Source organism: Aegilops tauschii, chromosome 1 (genome assembly GCF_002575655.3).
Source record: "Aegilops tauschii subsp. strangulata cultivar AL8/78 chromosome 1, Aet v6.0, whole genome shotgun sequence".
In the NCBI taxonomy this organism is placed as follows: domain Eukaryota; kingdom Viridiplantae; phylum Streptophyta; class Magnoliopsida; order Poales; family Poaceae; genus Aegilops; species Aegilops tauschii.
Window position 1 is genome coordinate 264813899 of NC_053035.3, and position 24156 is coordinate 264838054.

At 37.1% G+C, this 24156-nt stretch overlaps 2 long non-coding RNA genes and 2 other non-coding genes across 4 annotated transcripts in view; 1 reads left to right on the forward strand and 3 right to left on the reverse strand.

The window, feature by feature from the left end:
* LOC141021032 (uncharacterized) overlaps positions 1-24156 on the forward strand; it is a 143012-nt gene that overhangs the window by 57880 nt on the left and 60976 nt on the right. The gene's annotated exons all lie outside the window — the stretch shown is intronic.
* The window catches only part of LOC141021031 (uncharacterized), a 144009-nt gene that overhangs the window by 57533 nt on the left and 62320 nt on the right, over positions 1-24156 (reverse strand). The gene's annotated exons all lie outside the window — the stretch shown is intronic.
* On the reverse strand, positions 2251-2321 carry TRNAC-GCA (transfer RNA cysteine (anticodon GCA)). Its single transcript has one exon. It is a non-coding gene; the product is annotated as a tRNA-Cys (tRNA).
* TRNAR-UCU (transfer RNA arginine (anticodon UCU)) lies at positions 19574-19645 on the reverse strand. The gene has a single exon. It is a non-coding gene; the product is annotated as a tRNA-Arg (tRNA).

Genomic DNA, 24156 nt, shown 5'->3' on the forward strand with positions numbered 1-24156 from the left:
TTATTTCAGACCTCTTTTCCCCATCTCACTTCTACTGCTTATTTGGATGTCTATGTGACCCATAGAAAGTTGGTCATATAATACATACATAATTGTATGTATAACTATAAGAAAAAGGAAGGGAAATTGTATAAGATTAAGAAAGTATAAGATTAAGAAAGCTCGTGGGTTAGAGATATAGAAAAGAAAAAGTAGAAAAGGATTAAAAAAGAGGGAATTCCTAATCCAATCAAAAAACCCATTTTGGTCTTAGTGTGGATAGAGGATCTTCCTATGTTATACTATATAACTCTCATCCGTGAAATATAACTCTCATCCATGAATTGATTTGATAGATCCGATATTCATAATATTGAATTGATTCAGTATTATCAGAATGCAAGCCCTACCCTTGAATTTACAAGATACCCCTTTTTCCTCTCCATGGGATTACATCCCGAGTTATTGTGAAAATAAAAAATAAAGAGGTTATGGAAGTCAATATTCTCGCATTTATTGCTACTGCACTGTTCATTCTAGTTCCTACTTCTTTTTTACTTATTATTTATGTAAAAACAGTCAGCCAAAATAATTAATTGGAATTCCAATTAATCATTGAAGAAATTAAAAAGGGATTAAATAAAAAATCCAAGTCTTAAATGAAAGGATCTGGTTGGAATCTTAAAGTGTGGTAGAAAGAACTACATATAGTTTTTTCTACGACACTTTAGATTCTTTCTATTATATTATCTTTGAATCTACATAGAATAGATTAGTAGATTGAAATAGTTAAGTAGTCTAATTCAATTTCTTTTTTCACTGCATCCACTTAATTTCAATCAGGTCAAAATAAAAAATCTAAGACAATTCTTGACCAAAGAATCCATGGAAGGAAAGAAAAATAATATTAAGAATAGACTATAGTAAAAAGTAAAAGGAAATGGAAAATGTGTGATATGCCGTGAATAGTTCCGTGGAAGAAAGTCTAATTTTCTTATGTATAGAACTTTTTTTAACCATTCGTCATTTCTAGTAGAAATTATGAATTGGTATAATGGCTCTTTCTTACATTACAACTTACAATACAAGAGTTTCTTACAGGAGTGAAACAAAATTAAAGAAAAAGATTAAAGAATAACGTTTGACAAAATGATTAATGCAAAATGATCCATTAATGAAAATAATTGATACAACAATTTGATTACTTAATCAATTAGTAGTATCCCTAGAGTCCACTCCTTCCCCATACTACTAGTGAAAGAGAAAATGTAAAGACTACCATTAAAGTAGCCCAAGCGAGACTTACTATATCCATCTAAATTATGTCTCCTATTTCTATGAAGGGATTATTCTATTCTACTATTGATCAATAATCATAGTGGAATCAAGGGTACAGAGTCAAAAAGGGATTCCGCCCTAAGGTCATGGATCAATCAGTTCAAGGAATTTACTCCTAACAAATTCTTATAGGAATTCTGGTAGAATTAGAGAGCATTAAAAATACGATACTATAGCCCTTTTTTCCTTAAAAAAGAAAGAGTACGGGATTGATGTCCTGAATAGAAGAAGCGGGAATAGGAAGATTTTTTATTCCTTTTGTTACTCTTTTTTTTAAGCAAAGGACGCCCGAATATACCATAAAATTAACGATAGATAAATATTTATTGGATACCTACCTTACCTAATGTTTGTTTTTGACCTAAACCCTGCAGCCTTGCTTTGTATCATTCTATGAAAGAATGAAGAGGAAGAGATTTTATCCATAACACAACTCCTAAATTGATTTTTGATCGACCTATTTAATCTGATTCTCGTTAGAATTAAGTAGTCCTTACTTTAGTGTATGTAGGTAACATAAGATGTACGATAAAAAAATGTATAATAATTAGTAAGTCTTGATATTCTTTCGTGGAGTCCCTTCTTGAATCTTAGATTGAAAAAAAAGAATGCCCCTTAGGGACCTTTCTTTGGATACCAAGATTTCTGACATCTTATCCTCGTATTTTAAAATTATCAAATCGAATCTCAATTAAGAACCAATTCAAATTCATATAATAAAAGAATAAGGAAAGACTACCTCACCCCTATTGATAAGCATTTTGGCCACTACCGTCAAAACAAACCCTAACCCTAGTCTGAGGATAGAACTATGGTATGGTTTCTCTAAACCCAGTATCGGCAGGCCCAGTTACTCTCTTGCCCGAACTTATGCGAAGTAAAAATTGATCGAATTCGATCAGCACTATAAAAAAACTAAGTATTTTATTGATCAGGCGGCACCCAGATTTGAACTGGGGATAAAGGATTTGCAGTCCCCTGCCTTACCGCTTGGCCATGCCGCCAAAAAATCCGATCAAAAATCTAGAAAACAGCAAGTATTCATCCACGTTTTCTTACGAAAAGCCCCTTTTATTTTGAATATAATTCTACTTACTTTTTTCCAATCTTTTTCAAAAAATCTATTCCTGCTTTTTTTGATCCAGTTTCTATTATTCTTCTCGATAGATTCTATCTTAAAACATACATTGTTAACACAATAAAACTTCCCATTTCTTTCTATTGAGATGAAAAAGAAGAAAAAGTGGATTTCTATTCACACGCTGCAAAATTCAGAATAAATTGGAACCGTTAACTAGAATTCTCTTTTTTATTGCAGTAGTGAACTACTCTTAAATCGGTATTATCTCCCCCCCCTTCAATGGCATAATAAAATATTATGACTTTATGCTTAATCCGTGTATAGGTAAAATTTAGGTCCGAACAGCATTATTATCCAAAGATCCCCTTTATGTACATATCTCTATGGGGAATCATGCTTTAATTTTTCAAAGTATTAAATTAAATATTTTGAATAAAAAAAGGAAATTTTCTCTGATATAGAGTATAACCTTACTATCTTGGCCTACCCAAGTGAAATTACGATAAAAGAAAAGCATGGATATGGGGAGAGGTGGATAACTAGATTGGCATGTACTTAAAAAAGGTACTTACTTGATTTTAGAATTCCATAATGAAATACTCAATTTTCTAGCAATTATACTACTCCGATCCAAAATAAAAAAGAACCCTCAAATTATTTTGAGAAATTAAAGTAAGCACGATATTCTAAATCGAAGTAAAGTCAAACTTTCTAGTATATTATATTACGGCTTTATTACATTCATAGAAAGGAGATGAAATGAGAAATCTTTGCCATCCAATCTGATTAGAATATCATAACATAAAGTATAAGTGGCAGAATTTTTTTTAGGAATGTTTTATCAATTCATTTTCATTTCATTTGTACCCCTGGCAAACTCGAACTTTCGTCCAAATGGTCTCTATTCATATGTATGAAATACATATATGAAATACGTATGTGGAGTTCCCTGGAATTTCATGTGATTCAGTAAACAGAATATAGATTCCATGATTGCTAGATCGATCCAGAGGGATTGATGAAGAGTGAGCTGATAATGGAATTTTTCTTTGATAAACAGGAAACTTAAGATTAAGATGCTCCAGAATGGAAACGAGGGAATGTCCACAATACCCGGATTTAGTCAGATCCAATTCGAGGGATTTTGTAGGTTCATTAATCAAGCCTTAGCAGAAGAACTTGACAAGTTTCCAACAATTAAAGATCCAGATCACGAAATTGCATTTCAATTATTTGCGAAAGGATATCAATTGCTAGAACCCTCGATAAAAGAAAGAGATGTTGTGTATGAATCACTCACCTATTCTTCCGAATTATATGTATCTGCGAGATTAATTTTTGGTTTCGATGTGCAAAAGCAAACCATTTCTATCGGAAACATTCCTATAATGAATTCCTTAGGAACCTTTATTATAAATGGAATATACCGAATTGTGATCAATCAAATATTGCTAAGTCCTGGTATTTACTACCGCTCGGAATTAGATCATAAGGGAATTTCTATCTACACTGGCACTATAATATCAGATTGGGGGGAGATCGGAATTACCAATTGATAAAAAAGAAAGGATATGGGCTCGCGTGAGTAGAAAACAAAAGATATCTATTCTAGTTCTATCATCAGCTATGGGTTCGAATCTAAGAGAAATTCTAGATAATGTTTCCTACCCTGAAATTTTCTTGTCTTTCCCGAATGCTAAGGAGAAGAAGAGGATTGAGTCAAAAGAAAAAGCTATTTTGGAGTTTTATCAACAATTTGCTTGTGTAGGTGGGGACCTGGTATTTTCAGAGTCCTTATGCGAGGAATTACAAAGGAAGGATTGGTCGACGAAATATGAATCGGAGACTTAATCTTGATATACCTCAGAACAATACATTCTTGTTACCACGAGATGTATTGGCCGCTACAGATCATTTGATTGGAATGAAATTTGGAACAGGTATACTTGACGATGACGATATGAATCACTTGAAAAATAAACGTATTCGTTCGGTTGCAGATCTGTTACAAGATCAATTCGGATTGGCTCTTGGTCGTTTACAACATGCAGTTCAAAAAACTATTCGTAGAGTATTCATACGTCAATCGAAACCGACTCCCCAAACTTTGGTAACTCCAACTTCAACTTCAATTTTATTAATAACTACTTATGAGACCTTTTTTGGCACATACCCATTATCTCAAGTTTTTGATCAAACGAATCCATTGACACAAACTGTTCATGGGTGAAAAGTGAGTTGTTTAGGTCCTGGAGGGTTGACGGGGAGAACCGCAAGTTTTCGGAGCCGAGATATTCATCCGAGTCACTATGGGCGTATTTGTCCAATTGACACGTTTGAAGGAATCAATGTTGGACTTACTGGATCCTTAGCAATTCATGCGAGAATTGATCACTTGTGGGGATCCATAGAGAGTCCGTTTTATGAAATATCTGCTGAGAAAGCAAAAGAAAAAAAAGACAGACAGGTGGTTTATCTATCACCAAATAGAGATGAATATTATATGATAGCAGCAGGAAATTCTTTGTCCTTGAATCAAGGTATTCAGGAAGAACAGGTTGTTCCGGCTAGATACCGTCAAGAATTCTTGACTATTGCATGGGAACAGATTCATGTTAGAAGTATTTTTCCTTTCCAATATTTTTCTATTGGGGGTTCTCTCATTCCTTTTATTGAGCACAATGATGCGAATCGGGCTTTAATGAGTTCTAATATGCAGCGCCAAGCAGTTCCGCTTTCTCGGTCCGAGAAATGCATTGTTGGATGGATTGGAACGCCAAACAGCTCTAGATTCGAGGGTTTCCATTATAGCCGAACGCGAGGGAAAGATCATTTCTACTGATAGTCATAAGATACTTTTATCAAGTAGTGGGAAGACTATAAGTATTCCTTTAGTTAACCACCGTCGCTCTAACAAAAATACTTGTATGCACCAAAAACCCCGGGTTCCACGCGGTAAATCCATTAAAAAAGGACAAATCTTAGCAGAAGGAGCTGCTACAGTTGGGGGCGAACTTGCTTTAGGAAAAAACGTATTAGTAGCTTATATGCCATGGGAAGGTTACAATTTTGAAGACGCAGTACTAATTAGCGAACGTTTGGTATATGAAGATATTTATACCTCTTTTCACATCCGGAAATATGAAATTCAGACGGATACGACAAGCCAGGGCTCCGCTGAAAAAATCACTAAAGAAATACCACATCTAGAAGAACATTTACTCCGCAATTTGGACGGAAATGGAGTTGTTAGGTTGGGATCCTGGGTAGAAACTGGTGATATTTTAGTAGGTAAATTAACGCCTCAGATAGCGAGCGAATCATCTTATATCGCGGAAGCTGGATTATTACGGGCCATATTTGGCCTTGAGGTTTCCACTTCAAAAGAAACTTCTCTGAAATTACCTATAGGTGGAAGAGGGCGCGTTATCGATGTGAAATGGATCCAAAGGGACCCGCTCGACATAATGGTTCGTGTATATATTTTACAGAAATGTGAAATCAAAGTTGGGGATAAAGTAGCCGGAAGACATGGGAATAAAGGGATCATTTCCAAAATTTTGCCTAGGCAAGATATGCCCTATTTGCAAGATGGAACACCCGTTGATATGGTCTTCAATCCCTTAGGAGTACCCTCCTGAATGAATGTGGGACAAATATTTGAAAGCTCGCTCGGATTAGCGGGGGATCTGCTAAAGAAACATTATAGAATAGCACCCTTTGATGAGAGATATGAGCAAGAGGCTTCAAGAAAACTTGTGTTTTCAGAATTATATGAAGCCAGTAAAGAAACAAAAAATTCATGGGTATTTGAACCCGAGTACCCGGGAAAAAGCAGAATATTTGATGGAAGAACAGGCGACCCCTTTGAGCAACCTATTCTAATAGGGAAGTCCTATATCTTAAAATTAATTCATCAAGTTGATGAAAAAATTCATGGGCGTTCTACTGGGCCCTACTCACTTGTACACAACAACCGGTTAGAGGAAGAGCCAAGCAAGGGGGACAACGAGTAGGAGAAATGGAAGTTTGGGCTTTAGAAGGATTTGGTGTTGCTCATATTTTACAAGAGATACTTACTTATAAATCTGACCATCTTATAGCTCGCCAAGAAATACTTAATGCTACGATCTGGGGAAAAAGAATACCTAATCATGAGGATCCTCCAGAATCTTTTCGAGTGCTCGTTCGAGAACTACGATCTTTGGCTCTAGAACTGAATCATTTCCTTGTATCTGAAAAGAACTTCCAGGTTAATAGGGAGGAAGTTTGATCGGAATAAATATAAATTCTTTTCTTATTTCTATTTTATGATTGACCAATATAAACATCAACAACTTCAAATTGGACTCGTTTCCCCTCAACAAATAAAGGCTTGGGCTAACAAAAACCTACCTAATGGAGAAGTCGTTGGCGAAGTCACAAGGCCCTCTACTTTTCATTATAAAACCGATAAACCAAAAAAAGATGGATTGTTTTGTGAAAGAATCTTTGGACCCATAAAAAGCAGGATTTGCGCTTGTGGCAATTCTCGAGCGAGCGGAGCTGAAAATGAAGACGAAAGATTTTGCCAAAAATGCGGGGTAGAATTTGTGGATTCTCGGATACGAAGATATCAAATGGGATACATCAAACTCGCATGTCCCGTGACTCATGTGTGGTATTTGAAAGGTCTTCCTAGTTATATCGCGAATCTTTTAGATAAACCTCTTAAGAAGTTGGAGGGCCTAGTATACGGCGATTTCTCTTTTGCTAGGCCCAGCACTAAAAAACCCACTTTTTTACGATTACGAGGTTTATTCGAAGAGGAAATTTCATCCTGTAACCACAGCATTTCTCCCTTTTTTCTACCCCAGGCTTTGCAACATTTCGAAATCGAGAAATTGCGACAGGAGCAGGTGCTATTAGAGAACAATTAGCAGATTTGGATTTGCGAATTATTATAGAGAATTCTTTGGTCGAATGGAAGGAATTAGAAGACGAGGGGTATAGTGGAGATGAGTGGGAAGATAGAAAAAGACGAATAAGAAAAGTTTTGTTGATTAGACGCATGCAATTGGCGAAACATTTTATTCAAACAAATGTAGAACCAGAATGGATGGTTTTGTGCTTATTACCGGTTCTTCCTCCCGAATTGAGACCTATTGTTTATAGGTCTGGAGATAAAGTAGTGACTTCAGACATTAATGAACTTTATAAGAGAGTTATCCGTCGGAACAACAATCTTGCCTATCTATTAAAAAGAAGTGAATTAGCGCCAGCAGATTTAGTAATGTGCCAGGAAAAATTGGTACAAGAAGTCGTGGATACACTTCTTGATAGTGGGTCCCGCGGGCAACCGACGAGGGATGGTCACAATAAAGTATACAAATCACTTTCAGATGTAATTGAAGGTAAAGAGGGAAGGTTTCGCGAGACTCTGCTTGGGAAACGGGTCGATTACTCGGGGCGTTCTGTCATTGTTGTGGGTCCTTCGCTTTCATTACATCAATGTGGATTACCTCTAGAGATAGCAATAAAGCTTTTTCAGCTATTTGTAATTCGCGATTTAATCACGAAACGCGCCACTTCTAATGTAAGGATTGCTAAAAGGAAAATTGGGAAAAAGAACCCATTGTATGGGAAATACTTCAAGAAGTTATGCGGGGACATCCTGTACTGTTAAATAGAGCACCTACCCTGCATAGATTAGGCATACAGGCCTTTCAACCCACTTTAGTAGAGGGGCGTACTATTTCTTTACACCCATTAGTGTGTAAGGGTTTCAATGTAGACTTTGATGGAGATCAAATGGCTGTTCATCTACCTTTATCCTTGGAAGCTCAGGCAGAAGCCCGTTTACTTATGTTTTCTCATATGAATCTCTTATCTCCCGCTATTGGGGATCCTATTTGCGTACCAACCCAAGACATGCTTATCGGGCTTTATGTATTAACGATTGGAAAGCATCGAGGTATTTGTGCAAATAGATATAATAGTTGCAAAAACTACCCAAATCTAAAAGTAAATTACAATAATAATAATAATTCTAAATATAGGAAAGATAAAGAACCCCATTTTTGTAGTTCTTATGATGCACTGGGAGCTTATAGACAAAACTAATCAGTTTAGATAGTCCCTTGTGGCTACAATGGAACCTGGATCAACGCGTCATTGGGTCAAGAGAAGTTCCGATTGAAGTTCAATATGAATCTTTAGGGACTTATCATGAGATTTATGCCCACTATCTAATAATGGGAAATAGAAAAAAAGAAATTCGTTCGATATACATTCGAACCACTCTTGGTCATATTTCTTTTTATAGAGAAATAGAGGAAGCCGTACAAGGATTTAGTCAGGCCTATTCATACACTACCTAAACAAGAAAGTTAGATTCGGCGATGCCCCTCCCCTTTCGGGGGGCATTCCGATTTCCCTAGTATCATCATTATTTGCCACGCGAATCCAGATTGATATTGAGGCAAGTTAATTAAATTTCGAATCACTGACTCAGGCCCATTGTCGAATCCGACTCAGCCGAAAAGGGGGTACTTATGTATGGCGGAACGGGCCAATCTGGTCTTTCATAATAAAGAGATAGACGGAACTAGTATGAAACGACTTATTAGCAGATTAATAGATCATTTTGGGATGGGATATACATCCCATATACTGGATCAACTAAAAACTCTGGGCTTCCATCAAGCCACTACTACATCGATTTCGTTAGGAATCGAGGATCTTTTAACAATACCCTCTAAGGGATGGTTAGTCCAAGACGCGGAACAACAGAGTTTTCTTTTGGAGAAACACTATTATTATGGGGCTGTACACGCGGTAGAAAAATTGCGCCAATCTGTTGAGATATGGTATGCGACAAGTGAATATTTGAAACAAGAAATGAATTCAAATTTTCGGATAACGGATCCTTCTAATCCAGTCTATCTAATGTCTTTTCCAGGAGCCAGAGGAAATGCATCTCAAGTACACCAATTAGTAGGTATGAGAGGATTAATGTCGGACCCTCAAGGACAAATGATTGATTTACCTATTCAAAGCAATTTACGCGAGGGACTTTCTTTGACAGAATATATAATTTCCTGCTATGGAGCCCGCAAAGGGGTTGTAGATACTGCTGTGCGAACAGCAGATGCTAGATATCTTACACGTAGACTTGTTGAAGTAGTTCAACATATTATTGTGCGTAGAAGAGATTGTGGTACTATCTGAGGTATTTCTGTAAGTCCTCAAAATGGGATGACGGAAAAACTTTTTGTCCAAACACTAATTGGTCGTGTATTAGCAGACGATATATATATGGTTCACGATGCATTGCCGCATGAAATCAAGATATTGGAATTGGATTAGTCAATCGATTCATAACTGCCTTTCGAGCACAACCATTTCGAGCACAACCAATATATATTAGAACCCCCTTTACTTGCCGAAGCACTTCTTGGATCTGTCAATTATGCTATGGCCGGAGTCCTACTCATAGTGATCTGGTCGAATTGGGAGAAGCCGTAGGTATTATTGCAGGTCAATCAATTGGGGAGCCAGGACTCAACTAACATTAAGAACTTTTCATACTGGCGGAGTATTCACAGGGGGTACTGCCGACCTTGTACGATCCCCTTCGAATGGAAAAATAAAATTCAATGAGAATTTGGTTCACCCCACACGTACCCGTCATGGGCAGCCTGCTTTTCTATGTTATATAGACTTGCATGTAACTATTCAGAGTCAAGATATTCTATATAGTGTGAATATTCCCTCAAAAAGCTTGATTCTAGTGCAAAATGATCAATATGTAAAATCCGAACAAGTAATTGCGGAGATTCGTGCTGGAACGCCCACTTTACATTTTAAAGAAAGGGTACAAAAGCATATTTATTCTGAATCAGACGGCGAAATGCACTGGAGTACTGATGTTTACCATGCGCCCGAATATCAATATGGTAATCTTCGCCGATTACCAAAAACAAGCCATTTATGGATATTGTCAGTAAGTATGTGCAGATCCAGTATAGCGTCTTTTTCACTCCACAAGGATCAAGATCAAATGAATACTTATGGTAAAAAAGATAGGGAAATTCTTGATTATTCAACGTCGGATCGAATCATGTCCAATGGCCATTGGAATTTTATCTATCCTTCTATTTTTCAAGATAATTCAGATTTGTTGGCGAAAAAGCGAAGAAATAGGTTCGTCATTCCATTACAATATCATCAAGAACAAGAGAAAGAACTAATATCCTGTTTTGGGATTTCGATTGAAATCCCCCTTATGGGTGTTTTACGTAGAAATACAATTTTTGCTTATTTTGACGATCCCCGATACAGAAAAGATAAAAAGGGTTCAGGAATTGTTAAATTTAGATATAGGACCCTAGAAGAAGAATATAGGACTCGAACGGAAGACTCAAAAGAGGAATATGAGACCCTAGAAGACGAATACAGGACCCGAGAGGACGAATATGAATATGAAACCCTAGAAGAATCTAAATATGGAATCCTAGAAGACGAATACGAATATGAAACCCTAGAAGACGAATATGGGAGCCCAGAAAACGAATATGGGAACCCAGAGAACTTTAGAGAAAGACTCAGAAGAGGAATATGGGATCCCAGAGAGCAAATATAGGACCCAAGAGGACGAATATGGAACTCTAGAGGAAGACTCAGAAGACGAATATGGCAGCCCCGGGGAAAGCGCAGAGGAAAAATATGGTACTTTAGAGGAAGACTCAGAAGAAGATTCAGAGGACGAATACGAGAGCCCAGAGGAAGATTCCATCTTAAAAAAAGAGGGTTTGATTGAGCATCGAGGAACAAAAGAATTTAGTCTAAAATACCAAAAAGAAGTAGATCGGTTTTTTTTCATTCTTCAAGAACTTCATATCTTGCCGAGATCTTCATCCCTAAAGATACTTGACAATAGTATTATTGGAGTGGATACACAACTCACAAAAAATACAAGAAGTCGACTAGGCGGACTGGTCCGAGTGAAGAGAAAAAAAAGCCATACGGAACTCAAAATATTTTCCGGAGATATTCATTTTCCTGAAGAGGCGGACAAGATATTAGGTGGCTGTTTGATAAAGCCAGAAAGACAAAAAAAAGATTCTAAGGAATCAAAAAAAGGAAAAATTGGGTCTATGTTCAACGGAAAAAAATTCTCAAGAGCAAGGAAAAGTATTTTGTTTCCGTTCGCCCTACAGTGGCATACGAAATGGACGAAGGAAGAAATTTAGCAACACTTTTCCCGCAGGATCTCTTGCAAGAAGAAAATAATCTCCAAATTCGACTTGTCAATTTTATTTCTCATGAAAATAGCAAGTTAACTCAAAGAATTTATCACACAAATAGTCAATTTGTTAGAACTTGCTTAGTAGTGAATTGGGAACAAGAAGAAAAAGAAAAGGCTGGTGCTTCCCTTGTTGAGGTAAGAGCAAATGATCTTATTCGCGATTTCCTATGAATTGAGTTAGTCAAGTCCACTATTTCGTATACACAAAAAAAGTATGGTAGGACAAGTGCAGGACCGATTCCCCATAATAGGTTAGATCGCGCCAATATCAATTCTTTTTATTCCAAGGCGAAGATTGAATCACTTAGCCAACATCCAGAAGCTATTGGCACTTTGTTGAATAGAAATAAAGAATACCACTCTTTGATGATTTTGTCGGCATCCAACTGTTCTCGAATTGGTTTATTCAAGAATTCAAAACATCCCAATGCGATAAAAGAATGGAATCCTAGAATTCCTATTCGAGAAATTTTTGGGCCCTTAGGCGCTATTGTAGCTAGTATATCGCATTTTTCTTCATCTTACTATTTACTAACGCATAATAAAATCCTGTTAAAAAATATTTGTTCGTTGACAATTTAAAACAAACCTTCCAAGTACTTCAAGAACTTAAATACTCTTTAATAGATGAAAATAAAAGGATTTCTAATTTCGATAGTAACATAATGTTGGATCCATTCCTTTTGAATTGTCACTTTGTCCATCATGATTCTTGGGAAGAGACATTGGCAATAATTCACCTTGGACAATTTATTTGTGAAAATGTATGTCTATTTAAATCGCACATAAAAATCGGTCAAATTTTCATTGTAAATATGAATTCCTTTGTTATAAGAGCAGCTAAACCTTATTTGGCCACTACAGGAGCAACTGTTAATGGTCATTATGGAGAAATCCTTTACAAGGGAGATAGGTTAGTTACGTTTATATATGAAAAATCGAGATCTAGTGACATAACACAGGTCTTCCAAAAGTGGAACAAATCTTTGAAGCGCGTTCAATTGATTCATTATCCCCGAATCTCGAAAGGAGAATTGAGGATTGGAATGAGCGTATACCAAGAATTCTTGGGGTCCCTTGGGGATTCTTGATTCGAGCTGAGCTAACCATAGCCCAAAGTCGTATCTCTTTGGTTAATAAAATCCAAAAGGTTTATCGATCCCAAGGGGTACAGATCCATAATAGACATATAGAGATTATTATACGCCAAGTAACATCAAAAGTGTGGGTTTCCGAAGATGGAATGTCTAATGTTTTTTCGCCTGGGGAATTAATCGGACTATTGCGAGCGGAACGAGCAGGACTAGCTTTGGATGAATCGATCTATTATCGGGCAATCTTATTGGGAATAACAAGGGCTTCCCTAAATACCCAAAGTTTCATATCTGAAGCAATTTTTCAAGAAACTGCTCGAGTTTTAGCAAAAGCTGCCCTACGAGGTCGCATTGATTGGTTGAAAGGCTTGAAAGAAAACGTAGTTCTGGGGGGGGATTATACCTGTTGGTACCGGATTCCAAAAATTTGTGCATCGTTCCCCACAAGACAAGAACCTTTATTTTGAAATAAAAAAAATCTATTCGCGTCGGAAATGAGAGATTTTTGGTTTCTCCATACAGAATTAGTTTCTTCAGATTCTGACGTAACAAACAATTTTTATGAGACATAAGAACCCCCATTTAACATTTAACCCTATATCATTTAAGGATACATAAAAAATATTTTATTTCAAGCTATTTCGGATCTTTCTTAATCTTCAAAAAGAACTAAATTCCGTAATGGAATGGTAGGATTAAAAAAAAGGAAGTGTGGAAAAAATGACAAGAAGATATTGGAACATTAATTTGAAAGAGATGATAGAAGCAGGAGTTCATTTTGGTCATGGTATTAAGAAATGGAATCCTAAAATGGCCCCTTACATTTCGGCAAAGCGTAAAGGTACTCATATTATAAATCTCGCTAGAACGGCTCGTTTTTTATCAGAAGCTTGTGATTTAGTTTTTGATGCAGCAAGTCAGGGAAAAAGTTTCTTAATTGTTGGTACCAAAAAAAGAGCAACAGATTTAGTAGCATCAGCTGCAATAAGGGCTCGTTGTCATTATGTTAATAAAAAGTGGTTCAGTGGTATGTTAACGAATTGGTCGATTACGAAAACTAGACTTTCTCAATTTAGAGACTTCAGAGCAGAAGAAAAAATGGGAAAATTCCACCATCTCCCAAAAAGAGATGTGGCAATCTTGAAGAGAAAATTATCTACCTTGCAAAGGTATATCGGCGGGATCAAATATATGACGAGATTGCCAGACAATGTGATCGTCCTTGATCAGCAAAAAGAGTATATAGCTCTTCGGGAATGTGCCATTTTGGGGATTCCTACTATTTCTTTAGTCGATACAAATTGTGACCCGGATCTCGCGAATATATCGATTCCAGCCAACGATGACACTATGACTTCAATTCGATTGATTCTTAACAAATTAGTATTTTCAATTTGTGAGGGCTGTTCTTTCTATATAAGAAATCGTTGATTAAGAATATATAGTGAATTCTTGGGCAACTGCGTAAATTTATGGAATCACTTACTTTACTATATCTTTTTTTTGCATAGAAAAAAGAAGGGGAATATTGATATATATTAGAGGGTATTGATATATATTATGATCTGATGTGCTTTCTTGGTATCCTAAATATAAGATTAATACTTCAAGTTGCTGAGTTGAGAAAGAGATGGTTGAATCAAAAGAATTCCTTTTTTGAAGTTCAATTTTTATCAGAGGACAATATGAATATTATACCTTGTTCCATTAAAACACTCAAGGGGTTATACGATATATCGAGTGTAGAAGTAGGCTAACACTTCTATTGGCAAATAGGAGGTTTCCAAATTCATGCCCAAGTACTCATCACTTCTTGGGTCGTCATTACTATCTTGCTAGGTTCAGTTGTCATAGCTATTCGGAATCCACAAACCATCCCGACCGACGGTCAGAATTTTTTTGAATATGTCCTTGAGTTTATTCGAGACTTGAGCAAAACTCAGATTGGAGAAGAATATGGTCCCTGGGTTCCCTTTATTGGAACTATGTTCCTTTTTATTTTTGTTTCGAATTGCTCGGGTGCTCTTTTACCTTGGAAAATTATAGAGTTACCCCATGGGGAATTAGTAGCGCCCACGAATGATATAAATACTACTGTTGCTATAGCTTTACTCACATCAGCGGCATATTTTTATGCTGGTCTTAGCAAAAAAGGATTGAGCTATTTTGAGAAATATATTAAACCAACTCCAATCCTTTTACCAATTAACATCCTAGAAGATTTCACAAAACCATTATCGCTTAGCTTTCGACTTTTCGGGAATATATTGGCGGATGAATTAGTCGTTGTTGTTCTTGTTTCTTTAGTCCCCTTAGTAATCCCTATACCGGTCATGTTTCTTGGATTATTTACAAGCATTATTCAAGCTCTTATTTTTGCAACATTAGCCGCAGCCTATATAGGTGAATCCATGGAGGGTCATCATTGAATTGACTCTTTTTGGAAATAGTATTTTTTTTGCAGCTTAGCTCAATTCATGCATGGTTCCAGATAATCTGCTTGGTTGCAAAAAAATAGTTAGAAATGCGTATGAATATATAGCCTAGAGTTGTAGGAGAGAGAATAGAAGACTATATTATGGAATTTTCAAAGTATATATGCATTAAGGAGGGTGGAGTCAGGCTAGATCTATACTATAATATCCTTAATGTCTATAAGTGGAGTCCTCTTTTATGCAGGTTTCCACTTTAAGCAATGAGTTTAGAATCCGATTCAATAGAAAATGAGAAAATATGCAAACAAAAAAGAAGAAACAAATGTATATATATAGGATATTATATTATATATTCCTAGGTTAGATTCATTATCTAATCCGATATATGGATATGGAATTCCCTTCTATGTAGTTCGGACAATTCACATTATCATTTCAATTTGATTTCAATTTGTACTTTTTAGTTACTTTACTTCTCCCCAATAGAGCTTAGCAGTAAGAATTTATTAGTTGATTGTATCCTTAACCATTTCTTTTTTTTGACACGAGGAACTACTCACCATGAATCCACTAATTGCTGCTGCTTCTGTTATTGCTGCTGGATTGGCCGTAGGGCTTGCTTCTATTGGACCTGGAGTTGGTCAAGGTACTGCTGCAGGACAAGCTGTAGAAGGTATTGCGAGACAGCCAGAAGCAGAAGGTAAAATACGAGGTACTTTATTGCTTAGTCTAGCTTTTATGGAAGCTTTAACAATTTATGGACTAGTTGTGGCACTAGCGCTTTTATTTGCGAACCCTTTTGTTTAATCTTAAAAAAAATATTTCGATTTCGATTAGATACTTTTTTCTTTTTTTAGTAAATTGGTATTTGCTTCCGCAATTCCAATTATATCAATACTTTATTTCATTTACTCCTATTTATTACTCCTGGAATTATCTATTTATTGGGACAGATAATACCCCATTCTAGGAAGGGCTGAGTTGAGTATTATTAATTTAGAAGATATGCTCACCTTCTTATTTCCCGTCCTTAGTTTAGGAAAGTGGAAAGTTTTTTCCTTTTATTTTAGGAATTTTGGGAACAGAACATTTCAACAAAGGAAGTCTTTCACCGGTCAAACAAGACGTAAGACTTAATCTAAAAGAAATTACTAGATTTAATCTATTTGCATTAAAAAACCGATCAAAAAAGGGCGAGCGAAGTAAGTGATTGAAAAACTTTGTTCTTTGTTCGTCCTATCTATAAGAGGAGAGCATATGAAAAATGTAACCCATTCTTTCGTTTTTTTAGCTCACTGGCCATCCGCTGGCAGTTTCGGGCTTAATACCGATATTTTAGCAACAAATCTAATAAATCTAACTGTAGTGGTTGGTGTTTTGATTTTTTTGGAAAGGGAGTGTGTGCGAGTTGTCTATTTCAAGAATAGATTGGATCTATCCGGCTGCACTTTATAATATTTTTTAGTATTTTTCGGATAAATAAGAAAAGGGCGCACGATCTCGACGAATTACTTCTGAATAAATTCAGAAATCATATGGAAGAACCATAGCATTTCGCGACTCATTGGTAAATCAACTTTGATTCTCTATAAACCAAGAATGTGAGACCATTAACACGGTTAAAGCTAAACTGCTTGAAGTCCAGGCAAAAAAAGGTACTCTTTCTACAACTATATTAGTATTAGTACCGAATTTAAACGGGAAATAGCTAATGTAAAATTTATCTGATATAGAACACTCATATTGGTAAAATGGTTTGAACTATTTACTAGAAAAAAAAGGGGGCACCCTGCCCTTTTTTAACCAATGCCGAATCGACGACCTATGTATAAAAAAGAGAAATTTTTTGGATTTGAAGAAAAAAAAGAATTCTATTAATTTTCATTTTCCATTTATTTAGTTAGTTTTTCTTAATGAAATTGAAATTATTAACTAGAGGGCAAATAAAAATAAACAACTTTGCTGACCATGATATATTTTTATCTAGGCGGAAGAGTCCTCTTAATATTTATCTAGTCTTATATAGGTTTCGGTATATTGAAATATAAACATAAAAAAGAAGATAGAGGATAGGCTCATTACTTAAAAAAATATATGGAAATAGCTATAGAAAAAAAAGGAGCGTGAGAGCCAAATGAATCAAAAGATTCATGTTTGGTTCGGGAAGAGATCATAAAAGTTGTAAACTTACAAAATAATCTACTTTCATTAAAAGATTTATTAGATAATCGAAAACAGAGGATCTTGAGTACTATTTGAAATTCAGAAGAATTGCGTAGAGGGACCATTGAGCAACTCGAAAAAGCTCGGATTCGATTACAGAAAGTCGAACTAGAAGCGGATGAGTATCGAATGAATGGATACTCTCAGATAGAACGAGAAAAAGCAAATTTGATTAATGCTACTTCTATTAGTTTGGAACAATTGGAAAAGTCTAAAAACGAAACCCTTTATTTTGAAAAACAAAGGGCAATGAATCAGGTCCGACAGCGGGTTTTCCAACAGGCCGTACAAGGAGCTCTAGGAACTCTGAATAGTTGTTTGAATACCGAGTTACATTTCCGTACGATTCGTGCAAATATTGGCATTCTCGGGTCCCTGGAATGGAAGAGATAATTAAACTAATTAGGCCTTGAACTTCTACTTTCGTTTAGAATTTAGGCATTATTTTTCCCCTTGCTTCCGAAAAAAGAGTCAAGAAACACTAATGGCAACCCTTCGAGTCGACGAAATTCATAAAATTCTCCGCGAACATATTGAACAATATAATAGGAAAGTAGGGATTGAGAATATAGGTCGCGTAGTTCAAGTGGGGGATGGGATTGCTCGTATTATAGGTCTTGGTGAAATAATGTCAGGTGAATTAATCAAATTTGCAGAAGGTACTAGGGGTATTGCTCTGAATTTGGAATCCAAAAATGTTGGGATTGTATTAATGGGCGATGGGTTGATGATACAAGAGGGAAGTTTTGTAAAAGCAACAGGAAGAATTGCTCAGATACCCGTGAGTGAGGCTTACTTGGGTCGTGTTGTAAATGCTCTGGCTAAACCTATTGATGGGAAAGGCGAAATTATAGCTTCCGAATCTCGCTTAATTGAATCTCCTGCTCCAAGTATAATTTCCAGGTGTTCCGTATACGAACCTCTTCAAACAGGGCTTATTGCTATCGATTCGATGATCCCTATAGGGCGCGGTCAGCGAGAGTTAATTATTGGGGACAGACAGACTGGCAAAATAGCAGTAGCCACAGATACAATTCTCAATCAAAAAGGGCAAGGTGTCATATGTGTTTATGTAGCTATCGGTCAAAGAGCATCCTCCGTAGCTCAAGTAGTAACTACTTTCCATGAGGAGGGGGCTATGGAATACACTATTGTAGTAGCTGAAATGGCGGATTCACCTGCTACATTACAATACCTCGCTCCTTATACGGGAGCAGCCCTGGCTGAGTATTTTATGTACCGCGAACGGCATACTTTAATAATTTATGATGATCTCTCCAAACAGGCACAAGCTTATCGCCAAATGTCCCTTCTATTAAGAAGACCTCCCGGCCGTGAGGCTTATCCAAGGGATGTTTTTTATTTGCATTCATGCCTTTTAGAAAGAGCCGCTAAATTAAATTCTCTTTTAGGCGAAGGAAGTATGACCGCTTTACCAATAGTTGAGACTCAATCTGGAGACGTTTCCGCCTATATTCCTACTAATGTAATCTCCATTACAGATGGACAAATATTCTTATCTGCGGATCTATTCAATGCCGGAATTCGATCCGCTATTAATGTGGGTATTTCTGTTTCCAGAGTAGGATCCGCGGCTCAAATTAAACCCATGAAACAAGTAGCTAGCAAATCAAAATTGGAACTAGCGCAATTCGCAGAGTTACAAGCCTTTGCACAATTCGCCTCTGCTCTCGATAAAACAAGTCAGAATCAATTGGCAAGGGGTCAACGATTAAGGGAATTGCTTAAACAATCCCAGGCAAATCCTCTCCCAGTGGAAGAGCAGATAGCTACTATTTATACCGGAACAAGAGGATATCTTGATTCATTAGAAATTGAACAGGTAAATAAATTTCTGGATGAGTTACGTAAACATCTAAAAGATACTAAACCTCAATTCCAAGAAATTATATCTTCTAGCAAGACATTCACCGAGCAAGCGGAAATCCTTTTGAAGGAAGCTATTCAGGAACAGCTGGAACGGTTTTCTCTTCAGTAACAAATAAATTTTGCATGTCTACTCTTGTTAGTAGAATAGGAATCGTTGAGAAAGCTTTTTCATTTGAATCATGCAAAAAAGTTTTCTTTGTTTTTAGTTTAGTATAGTTATTTAAAGAATAGATAGAAATAAGATTGCGTCCAATAGGATTTGAACCTATACCAAAGGTTTAGAAGACCTCTGTCCTATCCATTAGACAATGGACGCTTTTCTTTCATATTTTATTCTTTCTTTTATTTTTTGCTTCTTCTGAGAAAAAACTGTTAGACCAAAACTCTTTTAGGAAATCAAAAAATCTAGATACAAATGCATGATATATATATATATTATATCATGCATATATCATAAAGAAGGAGTATGGAGCCGGTAGTGGGAATCGAACCCGCAACCCCAAGGTTATGAGCCTTATGAGCTACCAAACTGCTCTATACTCTTAAACTAAAGAGGGGTAACTAGTGGATAAAAGAGGGTTGGATACGCCCCTCTACCAATATCTATACAAATAGAATAGTCCATTTATACAGAATGGTAAAGAGGGCTCCTCTATGATTATCAATTCCAGAAATCCATACAAATACGAAAGGGTATTTTATCCTTACCAACTGGATCTTGTTGCACCCGGTAACAAACACTCATAAACAATTTCTCGAAGTACGTGTCCGGATAGCCCAAAATGTCGATAGTTAGCTCTAGGTCTTCCGGTCAAAAAACAACGTCGATGAAGGCGTGTAGGTGCACTATTACGCGGTAGGGATTGCAATTTTTCTCACATTTTCGTTTTTTCACTCAAACTCAAGGGAGAAACTTTGCTTCTTATATTTTTTTTAAAGATTAATGAATCAAATGATATTTCTGTTCTAATTTCTGCCGCTTCTTCTCCCTCTGAATCAAACTTTTTTTTTGCCATAATGTGTCGTTGCTATTATTACCAAGTATACGATTCTAATCCTAGATGGAAAAATAAATATAAAAAGAAATCTAAAAAGGCAGATCCTCCCTCTCTATCAAGAGTAACGAACTAGGTGCTGATACAGTACAAAAAAACAAACTAAATTAACCAAACTTGCCTGATGTTGAGGCAATCAAGAAAGCTGCATAAGTGAATATATAACCCACGGAAAAGTGAGCTAATCCAACCAATCTTGCTTGCACACTGGAAAGAGCCACGGGCTTATCTCTCCAGCGAATTAAATTAGCTAAAGGTGTGCGTTCATGAGCCCATGCTAAAGTCTCAATTAATTCCTGCCAATACCCCCGCCAGGAAATTAAGAACATAAATCCAGTAGCCCAAACAAGATGTCCAAATAAGAACATCCACGCCCATGCCGATAAACTATTCATCCCAAAAGGATTATATCCATTGATAAGTTCTGAAGAGTTTAACCATAGGTAATCTCTTAACCATCCCATCAAATAAGTGGAGGATTCATTAAATTCTGAAACGTTGCCCTGCCATAATGCGATATGTTTCCAATGCCAATAAAAAGTAACCCACCCAATGGTATTTAACATCCAGAAAATTGCCAAATAAAATGTGTCCCAAGCAAAAATATCACAAGTACCGCCGCGCCCTGGGCCGTCACAAGGAAAACTATATCCAAAATCCTTTTTATCTGGCATTAATTTGGAACCGCGTGCATCTAAAGCGCCCTTTACTAAAATCAATGTAGTTGTATGCAAACCTAGAGCAATAGCATGATGAACCAAGAAATCCCCAGGTCCTATTGTTAAGAAAAGCGAATTACTATTCTCATTAACAGCATTCAACCATCCGGGAAACCATAGGCTTCGACCCGCATTGAAAGCGGGGCCATTCGTTGAAGATAAGAGTATATCGAACCCATATGTCGTCTTGCCATGAGCAGATTGTATCCATTGGGCAAATATAGGTTCGATCAAGATATGCTTTTCTGGAGTACCAAAAGCAAGCATGACGTCGTTATGAACATAAAGGCCCAAGGTATGGAATCCTAGAAAGAGGCTAGCCCAACTTAAATGAGATATGATAGCATCTTTATGGTCTAACATTCTTGCCAATACATTATCCTCATTCTGTTCCGGATTGTAATCCCTAATGAAAAAAATAGCTCCATGAGCAAAAGCCCCTATCATGATGAACCCTGCAATATATTGGTGATGAGTATATAAAGCAGCTTGAGTAGTAAAGTCTTGTGCTATGAATGCATAAGGAGGTAAAGAGTAGATATGTTGAGCTACTAAGGAAGTAATAACCCCTAAAGAAGCTAGAGCAAGACCTAACTGAAAATGAATCGAATTGTTGATTGTGTCATAAAGGCCCTTATGCCCACGCCCTAATCGACCCCCCGGAGGAGTATGCGCTTCTAAAAGATCTTTAATACTGTGCCCAATTCCGAAGTTAGTTCGATACATGTGACCGGCAATGAGAAAAATAAATGCAATAGCTAAATGATGGTGAGCCATATCGGTCAGCCACAAACTTTGCGTTTGTGGATGGAATCCCCCAAGAAGAGTTAGAATGGCAGTTCCCGCTCCTTGAGCGGTACCAAATAAATGATTACTCGAATCAGGGTTTTGGGCATAAAGATTCCATTGACCTGTCAAAAGGGGTCCCAACCCCTGGGGATAGGGTAATACATCTAAGAAATTATTCCATCGAATGTACTCCCCCCTGGATGCGGGAATAGCAACATGAACTAAATGTCCTGTCCAAGCCAAAGAACTTACCCCGAAAAGTCCTGACAAATGATGATTGAGACGAGATTCCGCGTTTTTGAACCACGAAAGGCTTGGTTTCCATTTGGGTTGTAGATGTAACCAACCCGCTATTAAGGACAGCATAGAAAGAAATAATAGAAAAAGAGCTCCAGTATAAAGATCCTCATTGGTGCGTAATCCTATTGTATACCACCACTGATAAACTCTAGAATAAGCAATATTCACTGGACCAGCAGCACCTCCTCGAGTAAAGGCTTCCACAGCGGGTTGACCAAAATGAGGATCCCAAATCGCATGAGCAATAGGTCTTACGTGTAAAGGATCCTGTATCCATGATTCAAAATTTCCTTGCCAAGCTACATGAAACAGATTTCCGGACGTCCATAGAAAGATTATTGCTAATTGCCCAAAGTGAGAAGTGAAAATGTTCTGATAAAGACGTTCTTCAGTAATATCATCATGACTTTCGAAATCATGTGCGGTAGCAATACCAAACCAAATACGACGAGTAGTGGGGTCCTGAGCTAAGCCTTGGCTAAACCTGGGAAATCTTAATTCCATAATGCCTTTCAAATCCTCCTAGCCACTATCCTACTGCAATAATTCTCGCTAAGAAGAATGCCCATGTCGTGGCAATTCCACCCAGAAGGTAATGGGTTACTCCTACAGCGCGTCCTTGTATAATGCTCAAGGCTCTAGGCTGAGTAGTAGGAGCAACTTTTAATTTGTTATGAGCCCAAATGATAGATTCAATGAGTTCTTGCCAATAACCACGGACGCTGAATAAAAACATTAAACTGAAGGCCCAGACAAAATGAGCACCTAAGAAAAAAAGACCATATGCAGATAATGAAGAACCATAAGACTGAATGACTTGCGATGCCTGTGCCCACAAGAAATCTCGAAGCCACCCATTAATCGTAATGGAACTCTGTGCAAAGTTTCCCCCTGTAATATGAGTTACCACCCCTTGATCACTTATAGTACCCCAAACACCCGACTGCATTTTCCAATTGAAATGGAAAATGACTACCGAAATTGCATTGTACATCCAGAATAAACCTAAGAAAACATGATCCCAGGCGAATACTTGACATGTTCCCCCTCGGCCAGGCCCATCGCAAGGAAAGCGAAAACCTTGATTTGCTTTATCGGGTATCAAACGGGAACTCCGAGCAAATAAAACACCTTTCAAAAGTATTAATACAGTCACATGTATGGTAAATGCATGAATGTGATGGACTAAAAAATCTGCGGTTCCTAATGGAATAGGTAACAAAGCCACTTTGCCACCTACTGCTACTAACTCGCCGCCTCCCCACGTTAAGCTAGTACTTGTTGTTGCACCAGGAGCTGTTATGCCAGGCGCAGTAGCATGGATATTTTGTACCCATTGAGCAAAGATAGGTTGTAATTGTATGGCAGTATCCGAAAACATATCTTGTGGACGGCCTAAAGCACTCATGGTATCATTATGAATGTACAAGCCAAAACTGTGAAAACCTAGAAATATACATACCCAGTTAAGGTGGGATATGATTGCATCGCGGTGTCTAAGGACGCGATCTAATAGATCGTTGTATCGAGTAGTTGGATCATAGTCTCTTACCATAAAAATTGCTGCATGTGCAGCAGCACCGACTATTAGAAATCCGCCAATCCACATGTGGTGTTTGAACAAGGAAAGTTGTGTACCATAGTCAGTAGCTAGGTATGGATAGGGAGGCATAGAATACATATGATGAGCTACAACAATGGTTGTAGAGCCTAGCATAGCTAGGTTAAGAGATAATTGAGCATGCCATGACGTTGTTAAGATTTCATAAAGACCCTTATGGCCTTGTCCTGTAAATGGGCCCTTGTGAGCCTCCAAAATATCTTTAAGTCCATGGCAAATACCCCAATTGGTCCTATACATATGACCTGCGATTAGGAAAAGAATAGCAATAGCTAAATGATGGTGCGCAATATCAGTCAGCCAGAGACCACCGGTTACTGGATCTAGTCCTCCGCGAAAAGTC